Raw genomic sequence first — 18,999 nt, 5'->3', positions numbered from 1 at the left:
AGTCACTCCACTTTACATATTATTATTATTATTATTATTATTATTATTATTATTATTATTATTATTATTATGGGCTCAAAGTGGCCAGCAAAGAGCCCACAATAAACTATTCCATAAACACGTAAACTCTTATTTGTTTTACCCATGTCACTTGTCCGTTTCAGCTGAATCTTCCACAGCATTCTCAAAGAAACTAACATTAGCAATACCCATTAACTGTGGTCAGACAGAGGTCAGACACAGGTCAACAGGTTCCAGAGGTGCCATAAAAACACCATAAAAATCAACCATCCATTGCTGTGGAAAATATGTTATTCATATCATCAAAGTAACGTCACATTTTCCCAAAAACACAATGTAACAGCATCATCACTCATAACCTGTAAACACAGTTTTCCTCACACATAAACCCAAAAATCCTGTAGTAGGAAAAACATCAACCAGTTGTCCTGGTATAAATCATGTGAGCAAACCACATGAAGAACAAATGTTAGCGCTGCGCAGTGTGTACACACTTTTTCACAGTAACTTCTGTGCAACAAAAGGTAGGGAATATCACCCTTGGTAAATGCACAGACACAGAAAGTGGCATTTCACAGGTTAAATCATCATGCACCCTCGAATGTTGCTGTCATCTTACTGCTCCTGTAACAAAAAACACATATAGATTCATCCACCCTTTTGTCCTGTCTAGGTGGAGATTAACTTTGAGTCGTGATCAAGTCTCGTCAGCTTTTACCAGTCAGTCAGTTTGTTTTTATTTTATTTCCATTCATACATTCTTTCTTTGTTTGTTTCTTTGTTTGCTGATAGTGGAACCTGTTGTCGCATTTTAGTTTCCACTCGCAGCAAAATGACATCATTTCAAAAAAAGAAAAAGAACTTTAGATAGGATTACATCGCTGAATCCAGTTTTAGGCTGGGACACTTATAATAAGTGGCCTTCTCCAGAACCCAATTTAATGTGGAGAAAACTCACTTGACACAATTTTCTCGACGACGTGTAGCATTTTTAATTCCCGACGTGCGGATCTGCTTAAAGAAAAGAAATAGACAAACAAAATCAGTGTCTGTTCAAAAGATAAAAATGAAAAATAACAAATTATTAAACCAAACTTTCAGTGCACTGTGAAAGTATCAAAATAAAAAGGCCTTGTTAAGTCATGACACAAACTCCTCATCTCAGGTAAATCATACCATTAGCATGGTTCATCATACCATCATACTAATCGGCAGGCTCGACTTCACAACAGAAGAAAAATCATCAGCTAGATTCACTCCAAACCAACCATCAGCTGCACAAAACACAGTCTAACCCTAATGTCATATTAGCTATGAGTTTAATCACCAGGTCTGTGCTCTTCACTCATCTAAATCACAGATCTATTTTATTCAATTTTCCTTCATCATAAAACATGTGACATGCTGTCATGCACTTCACAAAAGAAGTTTGTTCTGACATATTCAGAGTTGTGTATCTAAATACAAAATTCATTCGCACATCAAAGCAGGAAACTCAGTGTTTTAGAGTTTCCACTCAAACACATCTCATTCACTCATGCTAAAATTCAGTCACCTTTCATTAATCTAAAACTGATCAACTAATTTGCATATCAGTTATTAACCCACTAAGTTGACAGGACAACAGAAATGCATGTTCAAAATATTATCACAAAAGACAATTTCCCTCATACAGTAAATTACTTGTGCTGCATTAATCAAGCAGGAAGCTTCTCCCAATTTACCATTTTAACACTAAATTTATTGCCTGGTCACTGATTTATCAAACCAGGATTTTTTTTTTTTTTTCCCCACAAAAGTTAAATTGTTGTCCTGCAACTTGGAGAGTCAATTTTTTTTTTTTTTAGGATAAATTCAGTATTTGATAACAAGTGTCTGCTAAATTGACACTATTTTACACTGATGAAAGATAACAAGCTAATTCTCATTGCATGTGTGTTGAGCTGTATATCCAGCAGAGCATGCAATGTGCTATGAGTCTTCATGAGTCATTTTGTGTTTGGAATTGTTAGTAAAGTTAATTAGTGTGAATGCTTGAAAAGCATTCACAGTATTGTTCTTCTAATCTTTATTATTAGTGTGAATGCTTGAAAAGCATTCACAGTATTGTTCTTCTAATCTTTATTATTATATCATCTTCCGTACGTTTTTTGGCATCTAACTCCTTCAAAACCGTTCAACTTAGAAAAACCATTCAAACACCGTTAGATTCCTATTCTTTTGGACATGACTGCTTCTATTTTTCTCATTTTTAACATTCATATTTTTAATTTTATTCAACTTTATTCAACAAAAATTTCCCATGTATTTCAATGGGGAGACCCTTCAAATTCTCATTCAACTTACTCATTTTTAAACTCTTACTACTTCAACATACATTGACATAGAGCCACCATTCAAACTTTAAAACGAAGACAAGACATTCAACTATTCAACTTGTATTTATCTTTTCAATATCTATTATACTTTTTCTTCAGTTCCAGTTTAAGTTTCATGATGTTTTTTCACCCGTTTCAGAGTTTATAATGGGTGTGTATGGGACGGAATGTTGGGGCTAGAGTGAGGCAGCTCAACTGCTAGAGTGAGAGGAGCAAAAAAATTAATCTTAAAATCTTTTTTAAAACTGCTGCTGTGTCCACAGCGTTTGCTCTACAGGTATGATTTTACCCTCAAAACGTAGCCATCGCTGTCCTCTTTCATCCAATGTGTTTACTGTTGTACTAGGTGTTATGGTTCTTTCATAAATGTCACCAATGCACAGCCTCCTCCCTCCAACTCTTCCATAGACTCTAATGTTAAAATGGCTCAGAAGGTTGGTTTGAAAATCAGAAGAGCATGGTGTCTTTACACTGTCACCACGTCCATATAATAAACTCCACAGGCATGAAAACTGAGAATTTGGTAGACTAGACATGGCTGTCGCTCACGGTGAAAGAATTTTGTCAATACGACATGTACTTTTCATTTGGGAGCGATTTGTTTGGGCCTGACTTTTCTGTTCATTTTAAGCAGCAAAAGTGAGGTGCATGTCTGTGTCGTGTGTATGGAGCCATTGGGTGCAGTCACTATAGCAACCAGGCTCACACCTGCCTGCTTAACGAGCTCTCTCTCACTCTGCCAAGATTAAACCTAAAAATGTCTGCTACATCTAAGCAGTTATAGTAAGATTAACTTTTTCAATAGGTACAATTAGACCGATTTGACAGGGTTTTGCCACAGATTAATAGTTTGTTAGTAGTTAGTATATGCCAACTAAGTAGAGCATTGTGATTGGCCTGTTAAATTCAAGCTTATTTTTTATTGGTGGACTTGTCTTCTGCACACAGGTTTTTCAGATCTGGGCAGTTGGAGTCAGTTGATGACTTTAAAATCATCTTTTCTGACTGGATAATTAATGCTCACTGCCTTTACCTGTCTGTAGTTGATTTTCCCACATTTTAACTAACTTTTAACTAATCTAATCTCATTTAATTTCTCTGTTTATAGTCTGTATAGTTTATCTGCCCGCTAACACACTTAAAGTAGTCTTAAAATAAAACCCACAAAACAGTTCAAGCTGAAATATTTTTTATTTGCTCATTTAATGCCAGTTGCCCTCTTTCTCTGTATGTCATTCATTCGCTTATACTCAGGCAAAAAGTACCAATTTGTACACTGATGAGTCTAGTGTATTTTTTCCCCCTCTATCTCTCCATGTCTCACACACACAGACCAACACACAGACATGTATATGCTCATTATTGCTGTTCAAAGTGATGGTCAAATTTCCAAGCACCACCTGAACGCCTCATCTGTTTTTAACCCGTCATTGGACCAACTGTCTTCATTCCGCTTTGCTATCTGCTGTGGTAAGTACAAAACATTCAGTACTGCACTGTTTTATTTTTATGATGGTAAAAATACATGTTTGACAAATAAACTAACATAACAAGTCCTTAGTCTACAAGTTCAGCAGAGTTCAAAGAATAAAGAAAGCGGAAAAAAAAAGAATAACCTTCGCTATTATTTATATAGGTTTGAGACATTTTGCTGTTAGCACCAGTGCTAATGTTAGCAACAATGCTAATGCTAGCTATAGTGCTAACACTAGCCTTAGCAGTTGTTAATTGTCAAAAAGAGTATTCCTGTGATAGTTATTGGCAGTCGGTGAGACAAAAGTAAGAAATGAGCTTTATTATTGCCACTGTGGCTCAGTTTTAACAGTAAGAGTGCTAGCAGCAGTGCTAACGCTAGCAGCAGTGCTAACGCTAGCAGCAGTGCTAACGCTAGCAGAAATGCTAACGCTAGCAGCAGTGCTAACGCTAGCAGCAGTGCTAACGCTAGCAGCAATGCTAACGCTAGCAGCAGTGCTAACGCTAGCAGCAATGCTAACGCTAGCAGCAGTCTAACAGTAGCCTTCCAAAAGTGGAAATATTTCAGTTAATTAGTTTGAATTATAAAATGGCTGCTGTATCAGCTGGTGTGCTATATTACTCTACAATTGTTCAGTGTATTATGTTGTGTCGGTTTTGTATTTCTGTTAGTCTGATAATACTGTACAGACAACTAACATATTATTTCTCGTCTTACACTTTCAGGAACCTGACTGACATCTGTGCTTTGCCTGGTAGGTGTGCACATATTGTAAGAGAAGTAGACCAACATAAAAATATAATCTGACTAATATAAGCTGTAAAGTGATGGGTTCAAACTTTGTGCTAGACCTTTTAAACACAATTTTATAATAAATACATATATGTGCAGCTTAACAATTGGGCTAAAATATTTTTGATTAAACATGTGATTAGTTAACGATTCACTCAATCATATTTTTATTTAAAAATATTATTATTGAATTAAATATTTATTCTTTTAAAAAATACCTAATTATGCAACTTTTTTGCACATGGCAGCCAACAACAGTGTAGCTTGAATATTTGTTTTGTCCTGTTTCAGTAGTCACAATTACCATGTGATATCATTTTAATAAAATTATAATTTTTTTCTTGTTTTTTTGTTCACAGTGTGCAGAAGAAGAACAAGGACCAGATCTCCAGTCTTCTATCTCACATCCCAACCCCCCAACCCCTCTATCTTCTGTCCTACTCCACCTGTTGTCTCTGCCTTCTTTCCATCTGTATTTCACCCTGTGGTTTGTGAGAAATTTTGCCAAACCAAGAATCTTATTGCGGTTTGATTTAAAGCCGTGTCTCTCCTGCTCTGTCTGTTCTCTCTGCTAAATTTTCTCTCTACCTGTTTTTCACTCTTTGGCTTGCTGCTGAAAAATGCACAAGCCAATAAAACAATAAAGAGTGCATATTTTGCCTCAACCTGAGAACAAACTGAACAAACAAAGAAAACTCTGCGGTTTGATTTCCAAGCCGTGTCTTTCCTGCTCTCTCTGTTCTCTCTACTAAATTTTCTCTCTACCTGTTTTTCACTCTTGGCTTGCTGCTGAAAAACGCCAAGCCATTAAAGCAATAAAGAGTGCATATTGCCTCTACCTGAGAACAAAACTCTAATTCACGGTTTGATTGTGATTTCCCAGCCGTGTTTCTCCTGCTCTGTCTGTTCTCTCTTCTAAATTTTCTCTCTAGCTGTTTTTCACTTTGCGCTTGCTGCTAAGTTGTGCCAAGCCAATAAAGAGAGTGCATATTATTCTCTCGACTGACAAACTGTCAAACAAACAAAGACATCTGTTTCTGAGAAATAAAAACTGAAATATAAAGACAAAGAAAGAGTGTGCCACTCTTATTTTATAAACATATTTTCTAAAGACTAAGAGAAACACTTGTGTAAAAATGCCAAGGAAGCAGAAAAAGTCACAAGCTGCAAAACAACGCTGGAAGAAGTTCCATGAGTTTCACAGTGTGCCAACATGTGAACAAGCTGAGTGTGATTTTCCTCAGTGCTCTGCAGAAGACAGTGTGTCTGCAAAGACCAATGCTGATGTTGTCAAACAGGCAGGTCAACATGTTCCTGCACATGTACAACAGGTATCCTATGCAGATGCTGTAAAGAGTGGACTGCAGCATGAATTTAATGAACAACATGAGGTGTCAAGTGCTCCACAGGTGGGTTATGCTGATTTTGTGAAAAGAGGCCGTCACAGTGATGTGGTAGGACGATCTCATGCAGAAAGAGTGAACCTTGAAAACCAACCCTCTGTAACACATGTCTGTGCATCTCACAGCCAGGCTCATCCTAAATATGGAGACTCCAGAAACAAGCAGTGCACATGTAACTCACTCACATTTCTTGCTTTCCTTCATGAGAATGAAAACATGTCTACAGTTGACCTTAATCTGGTCTTGGATAAAGGTGATATGATGTACAAAGAGGCCAAGAAAAGATTTCCTAAAAATATTCATTTGGCAACCGATGAGCTGCCAGACAAAGTTGATGCTCGCTGGTCTATGTATGATGTCGACATGACACAGCCTTCCCGGTATGGGACATTTGAAGAACCTCCAGAGGAGGCAGTAGATACCTTTCTCAGCTTAGAAGCAGGACTGAGCTGCCTGTTGTCAGATGTGCAGTATGCCTTACTGATTATGAGTGGATTGTGTATCGCAGTGTTCAGATCCACATCAGGCAAATATGGTTTCTTTGATCCACACTCCAGAACAGCCAGTGGTCTTCCTCTACCACTACAGTCACGTAATCGTGGCACAGCAGTGATGCTGAAATTCACACTCCTCAGTGACATGATTAAGAGGCTCCAGGATTCTTATGAAATGGTGGAGATATCACCCTCTTGTAACTATGAGCTGAAACCTGTGCAGCTCTACAACATGAGCACAGTCAACATAAGTGATACTATCACAGACACAGTCTGCAGACCAAGTGCCACTGCTGTGGCACCTACTCACTCTGATGAAGCAAACTCCTCTTCTCCAAGGAGAAACACAACCACTGATCTTACTGAGATCGCTCAAATGTCCATTTGTACACCACTGGTAAAACAACATGAAGTCCAAATGACTCAGTTCACATCACATGAAGATCCTGAGAATGAATATACTAATATACCCACTGAAGAACTATGCAGTGAATTAAATTTGCTTCCATCAAATGATGCTTTTTCATGTCAATCAAATGCTGCAATAACAAATGTTGCTGCCTGTGATCTTTCTGATATAGTTTTACAAAAACTGAAAAAAGTTAATAAACACCAAAGGCGCAAAATGAAAAGAAGATTAATGGCATCAGAGAAACAAAGATATAAGAACAAAGAAAACCAAAAAAGGAAAGAACGACAAAAGTATGCTTCAAACAAAGACTACAAAGAAAAGAAGAAATCTTACGCAAGCAAGGCATATAAAAACAATCCTGAAGTCAGACAGAAACAACAACAACGATATATTAAAAGGCTATATTGTGAGAATGCTGAATTCAGACAAAAACGACGCGCCTATATAAGAAGACTTTACTGTGAGAATGCTGAATTCAGAAAGAAACAAAAAAGTTATGTCACTAAAAGGTATCAAGAAAGCCCAGAATTCAGAGAGAGACAGAGATCTCGAGTGACTCAGCGTTATGCACGTGACGATGCATTCAGAGTGAGACACAGACAACTGATGAAACAACTAATGCGAGACAGGTATCAAAGTAATCTTGCATTTAGGATTATGCACAACATGAGATGTGCAATGAAAATAAAAAGGAAATACAGATGGGTGAACAGACAAACCCAAGAGAGTGACAACAGTGTGATCAACGAGGCCATATCTGTGTTCAAATCACAAATCAAAGTTGGACCATCATACCCATGTACTGTGTGTTTCAAGGCTTCATTTCCAAACCAAGTACGACCCTGCAGAAGGTCAAATTATGTCAAAAACCCACATATGGTTGCAACATGTTTGACAGGAAAGTATGTTCATGTTTGTGATGAAAACTGCAGAAATGAGCAGTGCAATGTTCCCGATGAGAGAAAGAGAGAGTGGATTTGTCACACCTGCCACGATCATCTTAAAAATGGATCCATGCCAGCACTTGCTGTTGCCAATAAACTGAATCTTGCTGATATTCCAGCTGAATTGTCTGATCTCAACATACTGGAGAGACATCTCATAGCCAAGTGCATACCATTTGCCAAGATCATTCCTCTTCCCAAAGGCAGACAAAGAGCAATTAGAGGAAATGTGGTCTGTGTCCCATCCGAGGTACAGGAAACTGTTGAAGCGTTGCCTCGATTGAGAATTAATTCTCAGGTCATGAGAGTAAAATTGAAGAGACGCTTGTCTTACAAAGGTCATCAGCTGTTTCAGACTGTAAGCTGGTCTAAACTTGTGCAAGCACTGCATAAACTCAAGCAGATTCACCCACAGTATAAGGATGTGAGCATCAGAGATGATGCTGAGCTGTGTGATCCAACACTTCCTGATGAAGATGAGGAGGAGGAGGAGGATGAAAACATGAATGAGGACGATTATGATGAGGCTGATTTAATGGAAATTGACAGCTGTGAGAAAAATGCACTGAGTGAAGCACAAAATATAAATGAACAGGATATTGACATGTTACCCTGTGATGGTGAACAACCACGTGAACAGATGACAGATGATTCAGAGCAAGCAGATGGACTGACTAATGGTGGTTTTGCACTCGAGTCCTGTTTGCAGCCCCCTGATGTGGCTGAGGAAATATTATGTTTCAGTGAAGGAATCTACTCTGTTGCTCCTGCAGAGAGAAACAATCCAATAAGTTTTTTCAAAACACCTAAACTGGAGGCCATGGCCTTCCCTGTGCAGTTTCCTACAGGCCAAAACACACTTGATGAAAGAAGGCTGATCAAAGTATCCCCCAGTGGGTATTTCAAATCAAGACTTTTCTGCATTGATGATCGTTTTGCCAAAGACACAAACTATTTGTTCTTTGCACAGTTTGTGACTGAAATACACTTGGCTACATCCAGCATGACAGTACAGTTAAGGAAGGCAAAGCCTCTGACCAGAGATGGTAGAAAAATAACCTCAGGCATGTTACAAGATAAACATGAGGTGGAGAAACTGGTGCGAAATAAAGACGCAGTGAGATTCATGCAGCCTCTGAGAGGAACCCCAGCCTATTGGGAGAAAACAACAAGAGATCTTTTTGCCATGATCAGACAGTTGGGTACTCCCACGTTCTTTTGCACATTTTCAGCTGCTGAAATGCGCTGGCCCGAAGTGATCGAGGCAATAACAAGGCAGCAAGGTGAACAAGTGAATTTTGAAGGACTCGACTGGTCAGCAAAGTGTGACATACTGAGAAGCAATCCTGTCACAACAATGCGCATGTTTGACAAGAGAGTTGAAGCATTATTCAGAGATTTACTCTTATCTCCCGCAGAGCCACTTGGCAAAGTCATTGACTACTTTTACAGAGTTGAGTTTCAGCACAGAGGAAGCCCACACATACACTGTCTCCTGTGGGTAGAAGGTGCTCCTGTGTTTGAGGAGGATGATGAGCAAACTGTTGTTGATTTTATAAACAAATACATCACAGCTCAGCTGCCTGATCCACATAAACAACCTGAACTGTACAAGAAAGTAACAGAAGTGCAAAAACACAGTAAGAACCACACAAAGACGTGCTTTAGGAGTTTAAGCTCCGGGTGCCGTTTTGGTTTTCCCAAACCACCCTGCAATGAGACAATGATCACAAGACCCAGTGAGGATGATGCACTGGAAGTAGAAACGGCAAAGAACAAGCTCAGACCACTGAACCAGCTGCTGAATGAACCTGAAACTGCTTCCATGAGTTTAGAGCAGCTCTTGGCAAGATGCAAGTTGACACATGCAGAATATGAGCGATACCTGAATAAAATGAACACAAGGAGTACGATCATACTAAAGCGTGATCCAAAAGACTCTTGGATAAATGGCTATAATCCACATCTGCTTGAAGCTTGGAACAGTAATATCGACATAAGCTTTGTTTTAGATGCTTTCGGCGCTGCAAATTATTTAATGAAATATATATCAAAAAAAGAGGGCGGGCTATCTGAGTACCTGAAAACTGTCATTGAGAACTCCCATAAGGACAGTGTAAATGAGTGCGATGAAATGAGAGCCGTCATGCAGGCATATTCAAAGAAGCGAGAGATCAGTGCACAGGAGTGTGTTGCTCGTGCATGTGGTCTTCACATGAAGCAATGTTCACGTGCTGTAATATTCATACCAACTGATGATAATCCTGTGAAAATGAGTCGTCCCCTGTCAGTTCTGGACAACACAACACCTGAGTCTTCCAATGTTTGGATGACATCTTTGAATGACAAATACAAAGCCAGACCTGAAACACCGGAGTTTGAGGAGATGTGCATGGCAGACTTTGCTGCTACTTGCAGGATTGTCTATGGCCAACAGACAAAAGGTAAAGATGTTTTGCCCCTTCTCAATGAGATGGGTTTTGTGCAAAGGCGCAAAAACAATAAGCCTGCTATCATCAGATTTCACCGCTGCTCACAAGAAAAACATCCAGAGCAATATTACGGAAGACTGCTTAAACTGTACCTTCCTCATCGTTCAGACCACGAACTGAAAACGCCATCTTTGCCAACCTATCAGGCTTTCTATGGTGCTGGCTGTGTACAGCTGCCAGGTACTGACCGTCTTGAGTACGTGCAACACATTGTCAAAAGAAACAGAGAGAAATATGAGAAAAACAGTGAGGAGATCGAGAGCGCTGTTGAGGAATATGAGCAGAACAGAGGTGTGACTGACGAATGGTGTAATCTGGCACCTGAATCAGATCTCGTAAGGTTGCCACTTGTTGAACAAGAGAGAGAGCGAGACAATGAAAATGAACAGGAAGATGTGCCCGACTACAGCCGTCAGGCTGATGCTTCAACAGAAGTCAGAGCCATCAGGGAACCCCCTGCTATTGATCCCACATTGTTACGTCAGATGTTTCAGAATCTGAATAAGAAGCAAGCCTGCATATTTTATGCAGTTAGAGACTGGTGCATTAAAAGAGTCTGTGCTCTAAATCCAGAGCAGTTTTTCTTTTATATTAATGGTGGTGCTGGAACAGGAAAATCACATCTTATCAAATGCATCTACTCAGAAGCATCTAAGATACTGAGCAAAGTGCCCAGATATGCAGACGACGTTGACATATCAAAACCCACTGTCCTGTTAACTGCTTTCACTGGGACTGCAGCATTTAACATTTCTGGAACAACACTGCATTCTCTACTCAAGCTCCCGAGAAGCTTAAAACCTCCCATTCAGGGACTTGGCAATCAGCTGGATGAAGTCAGATCAGAACTTTTGAATGCTGAAATAATCGTCATTGACGAAGTGTCTATGGTGTCAAGACATCTCTTTGCATATGTAGATGCAAGACTCAAACAGATCAAAGGGACTCGGAGACCCTTTGGAGGCATGTCAGTCATTGCTGTTGGAGACTTCTATCAGCTACCCCCAGTGCGACAGTCTAAACCTCTCTGTGTGCACGACCCATCCGAGATCGACCTGTGGCGGGAGCATTTTCAGATGATCACTCTGACCGAGATTATGCGTCAGAAAGATGATGTTGTCTTTGCTGAGATGCTGAACAGAATTCGTGTAAAAGGAAAGTTGGATGAGCTTTGCGAAGCAGATAGAGATTTGTTGTTACAGGCCATAACTGAACCAGCCCATTGTCCGACTGATGCGTTGCACATTTTTGCAACTAATAAAGAAGTGGATGCACACAACTCTTCAACACTGGCTCTGCTCCACACTCATATCATTGACATCCATGCAGATGATTTTAGAAAGGATCCTAGAACTGGCAGAATGGCACTTCAAGACAGACCATTCAAAGGAGGTAAAAACGAGTTACCAGACACACTGAAAGTTGCAGAAGGAGCTCGTGTCATGCTCACCAGAAACATTGACATACAAAATGGTTTGGTTAATGGAGCTTTTGGAATACTACTTAGAGTAGTTTACTCTGAAAACGACCAACACATCATCAAGCTTGGACTTAAAATGGATAATGAGACATCTGGAAAGAATAACCGCACACCAGCAGACGACATGGTGTACATTGAGAGAGCAGAGGAGAATCTGAAGCAGAAAGGAGTGGTACGAAGACAGTTCCCAGTGAAGCTGGCCTTTGCATGTACAATACATAAGGTACAGGGTATGACAACCACATCAGCTGTTGTCTCTCTTAAGAGCATTTTTGAGCCCGGCATGGCCTACGTAGCTGTCAGTAGAGTGACGTCTCTCAGTGGACTGTATCTTCTTGATATGGAGGAGAAAAAAATATTCACCAACCCAGAAATCACTGCAGCACTTGAGAACATGAGACAAGCCAACCTTGATGACATGATGCCTCTTCTACACGTGAGACAAACCCTCAGCAGGTCAGAGGTTTTCACCATTGTTCATCATAATACAGAGGGACTGCCAGCTCACATTAATGACATCAAAAGTCACCATGAATTGTGTCTAGCAGATGTTTTGTGCCTAACAGAAACACACCTGCGGGGCTCTTTTGTCGCAGAGAGTCTCCACTTGGAAAATTATAATTTGTTCAAACGCAACAGACACCTGTCCTACACAAACTTTCCCCAGATGGCTAACAGAAGTGGTGGTGGAGTTGCTGTTTATGTGAAAAGTGACATTCAAGTGCATGAAAAACAGTACATCCATAATGTAACTGACCTTGAATTTCTGGCTTTAAAGGTTGAAGCACCAGTCAGTGCTCTGATTGCAGTTGTGTACAGACCTCCAGACTACACTCTGAGGCCATTCCTGAAAAACCTGGTAAGCCTATTAGACTCATTGGAGATCATGGACTGTCATCCCATCATAGTTTGTGGTGATTTTAATGAGAATGTTTTATCCAGTGCAAACAAACCAATCCTGGAGCTGTTTGAGTCTAGGGGATACGCACAGGTCATCACTGCCCCTACCACAGAGAAGAACACACTGCTTGACCTTATTTTCATTTCTCAGCCAGATCGATGTCTCCATTTTGGAGTCATGAAGACATACCATAGTTACCATGACCCAGTATACTGTGTATTGTCCTGTGATGATTCATGATCTAGATCTTTGAATACAGTAAGTAATTTCTATATTTTTGAATGACTTAAGAAAGTAGAGCGATATTTAAAAGTTGACGCCCTGCATTGCAGTATAATGTTTGAATTGTTTACATAAAATACAATTACATGAATTAAGTAATGATATCAGTAAAAGATGACAATTTTATTTATTACAGAAAATCTAAAATTCACTAACAGTAACCTATAAATGTCAGAAAAATCAAATATAGCAGTTTAAAATGAATAGTGTAGGCATATCCTCTCTGCAGCCAGGCTTCAACATCCTGCCAGGCTGCCCCAGTCTCACTGTGGCTGGGAGGGAGGGAGGGTGGACCAGAGGATTGCCTACACAACACATAAATGTTCAACAGCTTCTTCATTGTTTCTGAGAGAACAATAACGACTAAAGGTTGCTTTTTAAAAAAACAAACAAACAAACCTAATTACAGCAATAATGACAGTTAAGCCACTTTATGTGTGCCTCTATTTTGAAATACTATTTACAAAAATGTTATTATTTGGTTTGTTATAAACTTTAAACTTTTTCAAAAGTATACGATTATATTTTTGGACAAATTTTTCTATGAAACATAAATTTTTATGAGCTTTTATCATGTTTCGGCCAGTGCATTTATTAGGGTGGGTCTGGGTTGATAACTGCACATTTCTGGCCAGAAATGTTTCAGCAGTGTTACATATGTAGTACATATGTTACACTTGCTTTCTGTTACCAGCTGATACCCTACATTTTTATAGACATTGGATGGTGTGAGGTTGGGGAGTTGAGTGGGGGGGGGGGGGGGGGGGGGGGTTACGGTGGGAGTTGAGGGGGGGGGGTTCCATTCCTGTTAGGTTTCCTTTGTTTTTCTTTTTTTTTCTTTTTAAGAGAGACACAGTCCTCCTGTGTCTTCTCCAAGCTTCACATGTAAGATCCAACAGTGTGAAGCACATAGCAGCTAGAAACTGTAATGCCACAGATCAGAGAAACTTCATCATCACCATCTTCATCGCCATACGATCAGAGCGTGAGACTTCACATCTGGAGCACAGGAGAGATTCTGTGATAAGTCTTCCTTCTAGCTTGTCCCACAAGCAGTCGGTGAGATTTACTAACAACAAAAAGGGTTAATGACATTATTTCCATGAAAACATGTATTCATTCTTTGTAAACTGTTTAAATTGTGTTTTCACTTGACCTTAGGAGTGTTAGAGTGTATTGTAATGTCTGTACTCAGGTGTTTCCCTCTGTGATTCATCCCCTTCAGAGCTGAGACACTCAGGACTGAACAGACTGCACAGTTTCTGTGACTGAGCCTTCTTTGAAACCACACATGATAGAAGGGCTTCATATTTGCAGCAGCACTACTACAGGTATTCAGTTTATTACAGGATGTGTTTGTTTCTTAGGACCAGCTCTGAGTGCACACTACCTAACATATACACCTTTCTGTTTATTACAAACCAACTACTCTGGATCATACGGCCAGTTGGCAAGAATGTTGCTGCAGGAAAACATCCCTGGAGATCACCATCATTGTCAGACTGACTGTGCCTCCTCTGTGCAGTGTCAAGATCCTCCCTAAATGAGTGTGTAAGTTAACATTTTCATTATTTTATTCCCTTTGATAAGACAAGTATCACTGATATTTACATTTACAACTACATATGTTGCTATTTTCTGCTCTTCTTTTAAAGTCCTCAGCTATCCTGCTTCTGTGCTGCTTGCCACACATCAAACACTGGCCGGATGACAGGGAGGATCCACTCTGAAGTCACTGGACATGATGAGGATCATATGGGACTTCATAGTTTCACAGAAACGTTGTGCTCTGTGATTACAGGTTTTAAATGGATACAATGACGGCCTCTCTCTGATCAACAGGCTAAAGGATTGTTTTCATTGTTAGTGCTCTGTACAATGTATGCTTATTTAATATTTCATCACAGAGCAAACCTTTATTTATTTAACATATTTTTATTTTGTTTTAATGTTGAATTAACTGTGGGGATTTTTTTAAGTGGGCACTCGGGATGTCATATGACCAGAAATGTGGTAACTGGTATTCAACAGTATGGAAGAAAAAATCTGCTAAGAACAAAACACACACAAAACCCCCCAAGAAAATTCAAATTCATTCCATGTAATCCAATCTAAAACATTTTAAACTGCTGAACAGCAACACAAACAGTGTTAAAAAACAGTGTTAACAGAATGATTATGATGATCTTGTACCAAAGTTTCAGGTCACATGGCACACCTAGTGTGTAGTGTGGGGTATCAGCTGGTAAGTATAGTTTTTTTCGTATTTGTGTCCTTAGAGTTTAGATAGATAAAGCCTTGTGTATAATATTTACTTATAATTTATAATAATGCTTCGTGTCTGAGCCCAGGTTAAAACAATGTGTAAAAAAAGCATTTAGCGGCATGGCTGAACAATGCTGTAAACTATTGATACTTATTTATCCATGTTCACAAAAAGGACTAATGTTTTTATTTGATTATTTGCATGTGTTAAACTGTGTCACCACCTTAGGCTTTCATTTGAGTTTACTCAAAAATCTCTAATACAGTTCTCTTTTACCACTGTGTGGACTCTGTTTACATTAAAACATAAAGAAGAATGAGTAATAAAAAGACATGTAGACAGATCAGAAGATTAAGTAGACCGATAGAAACAGCTGTTCAGCCATGTTTTAAGAAACCAACACAATTTAAAGGTTCAGGAATGTGGTTTTAAAAGTTGAATTTTCATGTATTTCATATGTTGCTTATTATTTTTTATTTAGTTATTTAATTTTGTTATTTTTATTTATTCTACTAGTCCTTTTCAGAAAGAAGCTGTAAAATATGACTTAAGATTTTTATGTTATTTTCTATGACATACAAAACAAATTGATGTATGTAATACTATTAAACACGATATACACATGTGTATATGGCTGAAAAACATTATGCTGTATATTAAAGTTTGTATTTTCTCCAGAATGTTTGTTCATCTTTTAAGTTCATTTCAATTAGAAGAATATGAACTTTTAATATTCATTCAGAGGTTTTCTGACTCTAAATTTTCTCTAAATTTAAACATTCAAAATTTTTAGCTTAATATTCAGCAATTAATTCATTTCAGTGCATACATTCAGATTCAAGCATTCACACTGCAGTTTCTTCAGAAAATGCACTTTCTAGTTAGTGTGAATGCTTGAAAAGCATTCACAGTATTGTTATTCGAATCTTTATTATTAGTGTGAATGCTTGAAAAGCATTCACAGTATTGTTCTTCTAATCTTTATTGTGTGGATGCTTTAAGCATCCACACTATTGAGTTCCTGTTTCTCTTTATTCTTTATTGTGTGGATGCCTTAATAGGCATCCACACTATTGAGATCCTGTTTCTCTTTCTTCTTTATTATTATTCCGGGTGTTTCCGTACACTTTTTGCCGTGGATCTACTTCCACAATTTTTGTGCTATTTTCACCGTTCAAACTCTAAACTGTTCTGCTCTTTCTGCTAATGCCGGCTATGACTTTTGGTGTTTATTACTATTATACTTTTTAAAATATTACACTTTTTTCCTTTAATTTGTCCCATTGAAATGAATGGGAAACTTCCACAATTCTGCTAAAACTTTCTTGTCTTTGAAACTTAACTACTGCCTCATACTTTCACCTAGAAACTTCATTCAAACTTTAAAATGTTCTCAAATGATTTGGCTATTCCTGTATGATTCAGCTTTTTCAGATCTTCTACCGTTTTAATCTTATCCCTCTTTGAGTTTTAAGTTGCAAAATTGTGATTTTTCAGAAAATACATGCGTTGCTATGGTTGCTATGCAATTAATTCAGAGGGGACAGTGAAACTGTTTGAATTTTCTCTTCATGTCCAAACAACTTCTTGCTACTCGCTCAATTTCCACTCAAGCCCCACAAATTATACACCAAAACGTAGGTATTTTTGCTGGCTTTCAGAAAATGTCCCTATCATTGTTGTGGGACTCATAGATATTTTGCAAATCTCCTCAGAGTAACACAAAGTCAGAAAACTCTCCATATAAACTCAATGGAGAGTTTGTTCAAAATCACCGCTGGATTTCTCTAATGAGAGGCATTTTCAAATTGTCATATCTCCTTAACGAAGCGAAGTTAAGACATGAGGCTTGTCCCCGTATATGTTCAGACACTCCTGACGCTCACAATTCAAGAATTTCTTTCTCACCTATTACCGTTCTGAAATGAGTTGGACTTGTTTGAGGGTAGGAAATTTGTCCCTCGCTCAGATTTCATCAGATTTCAATCTCTGGAAATGAACCACTTTTTTCTCTCGTCATATCTTTTTGATGGATTTCCACAGAGCCCTGAAAATTTCCATGACTGTTCACCAAAGCCTGCTGTTTCTTACGGTGAAAGAATGATTTTGATGCTCCATATAGATTTAGAGTTACCAAAGGTTGTTTGAGCGCAAGTCAAGGCAGTTTTTGCTTCGCCTCTACTCAGTTACAGTGTATTACAAGTCATATATCTTTAAGAATTTATGTTTTATCTCTGAATTATGAAGACCTGAAGATTCCCCCATCTCTTCTGAATAAAACGATGCCTGAATGACCGTTCTAGCCTCTACGGTTAGGAAATTATGGCCATTTGTTCGAGGGGAATCCTGAATGTCAGAAATACACTGAAGAAAACTCACACCTCTCTCTGTGTCTGTGTGTGTAAGGGCTGACTACAGCAGGTGCAGCTAATTTAACTGACCTACATATACCAAGCCCAGACTCTCCACAGCTCCTGTTCCCTTTACTGTCTGTGTATGTGTGTCTGTGTATCAATATTTCTCCTATGTTTAGGTATTACTCCTCAATCATAGTATTTCTGCTAAAGCAAAGTACTTCTACTACATCTAAGTACTTTTGCCAAATCATAGTATTTCTGCTAAATCATGGTATTTGTGCAAAATCATGGTTTTGGGGCCAAATATTTCTGTTATTTTATAATATATGTGCTGAATATATTATATGTGCCAAATCATAGTATTTATCCCAAATTATAGTATTTATGCCAAATTACAGTATTTCTGCTAAAACGCAGAAATAGTACCTTTTAGCAGGAATTTCTACCAAAAGATAGTACTTCTGCTAAATCAGAGTATTTCTGCTAAACCAGAGTATTCCTGCCAAATCATAGTATTTGTACTGAAACATGGTACTTCTGCCCAATCATAGTATTTATACCCAATCATAGTATTTCTGCTAAATCATAGCATTTGTGCCAAATCATGGTATTTGTGCAAAAACATAGTATGTCTGCAAAACCATAGTATATCTCTTATGTTATAGTATTACTACTAAGGCATAGTATTTCTGCCAAATCATAGTATGTGTGCCAAATCGCAGTATTTATACCAAATCACAGTATTTGTGGTAAAACATAGTATTTCTGCCATATTGTGGTATTTGTGCAAGAACATTGAACTGTTATGTTATAGTATTACTACTAAGTCATAGTATTTCTGCATTGTTATAGTATTTGTACTAAAACGTAGTATCTCTGCCAAGTCATAGAATTACTGCAATTTCATAGTTTTTTTTAGGAAATCTGTTATGTTATAGTATTACTACTAAGTCATAGTATTTCTGCCAAATCACAGTATTTGTGCCAAAGCATCGTATTTGTATGGAGTCATAGTATTTCTTCTAAATCATAGTATTTCAATCAAATCTCAGTAGTTGTTGTTAAAACGCAGTATTATTGCCAAATCATAGTATTTGTACCCAATCATAGTATTTCTGCTAAATCATAGCATTTGTGCCAAATCATGGTATTTGTGCAAAATCATAGTATGTCTGCAAAACCATAGTATATCTTTTATGTCATAGTATTACTACTAAGGCATAGTATTTCTGCCAAATCATAGTATTTGTACTAAATCATAGTACTTGTGCCAAATCATAGTATTTGTTGAACATCATAGTAT

The 18,999-nt window shown here is 38.2% G+C and overlaps 1 protein-coding gene and 3 long non-coding RNA genes across 4 annotated transcripts in view; 2 read left to right on the top strand and 2 right to left on the bottom strand.

The window, feature by feature from the left end:
* LOC101473278 (fatty acyl-CoA hydrolase precursor, medium chain) overlaps positions 1-18,999 on the bottom strand; it is a 64,094-nt gene that overhangs the window by 7,343 nt on the left and 37,752 nt on the right. The window lies entirely within an intron of this gene.
* The window catches only part of LOC143419339 (uncharacterized), a 37,531-nt gene that overhangs the window by 2,283 nt on the left and 16,249 nt on the right, over positions 1-18,999 (bottom strand). The window lies entirely within an intron of this gene.
* Positions 3,354-5,732, top strand: LOC143419337 (uncharacterized). Its single transcript, XR_013099289.1, has 3 exons — positions 3,354-3,869; positions 4,599-4,627; positions 5,025-5,732. It is a non-coding gene; the product is annotated as an uncharacterized LOC143419337 (long non-coding RNA).
* Positions 14,246-15,885, top strand: LOC143419341 (uncharacterized). The gene is made up of 3 exons (XR_013099294.1): positions 14,246-14,404; positions 14,521-14,624; positions 14,729-15,885. It is a non-coding gene; the product is annotated as an uncharacterized LOC143419341 (long non-coding RNA).

The sequence above is a fragment of the Maylandia zebra genome, linkage group LG7 (genome assembly GCF_041146795.1).
Source record: "Maylandia zebra isolate NMK-2024a linkage group LG7, Mzebra_GT3a, whole genome shotgun sequence".
NCBI classification, from domain to species: Eukaryota; Metazoa; Chordata; class Actinopteri; order Cichliformes; family Cichlidae; genus Maylandia; species Maylandia zebra.
This window is presented reverse-complemented; position numbering and strand designations above follow the sequence as displayed.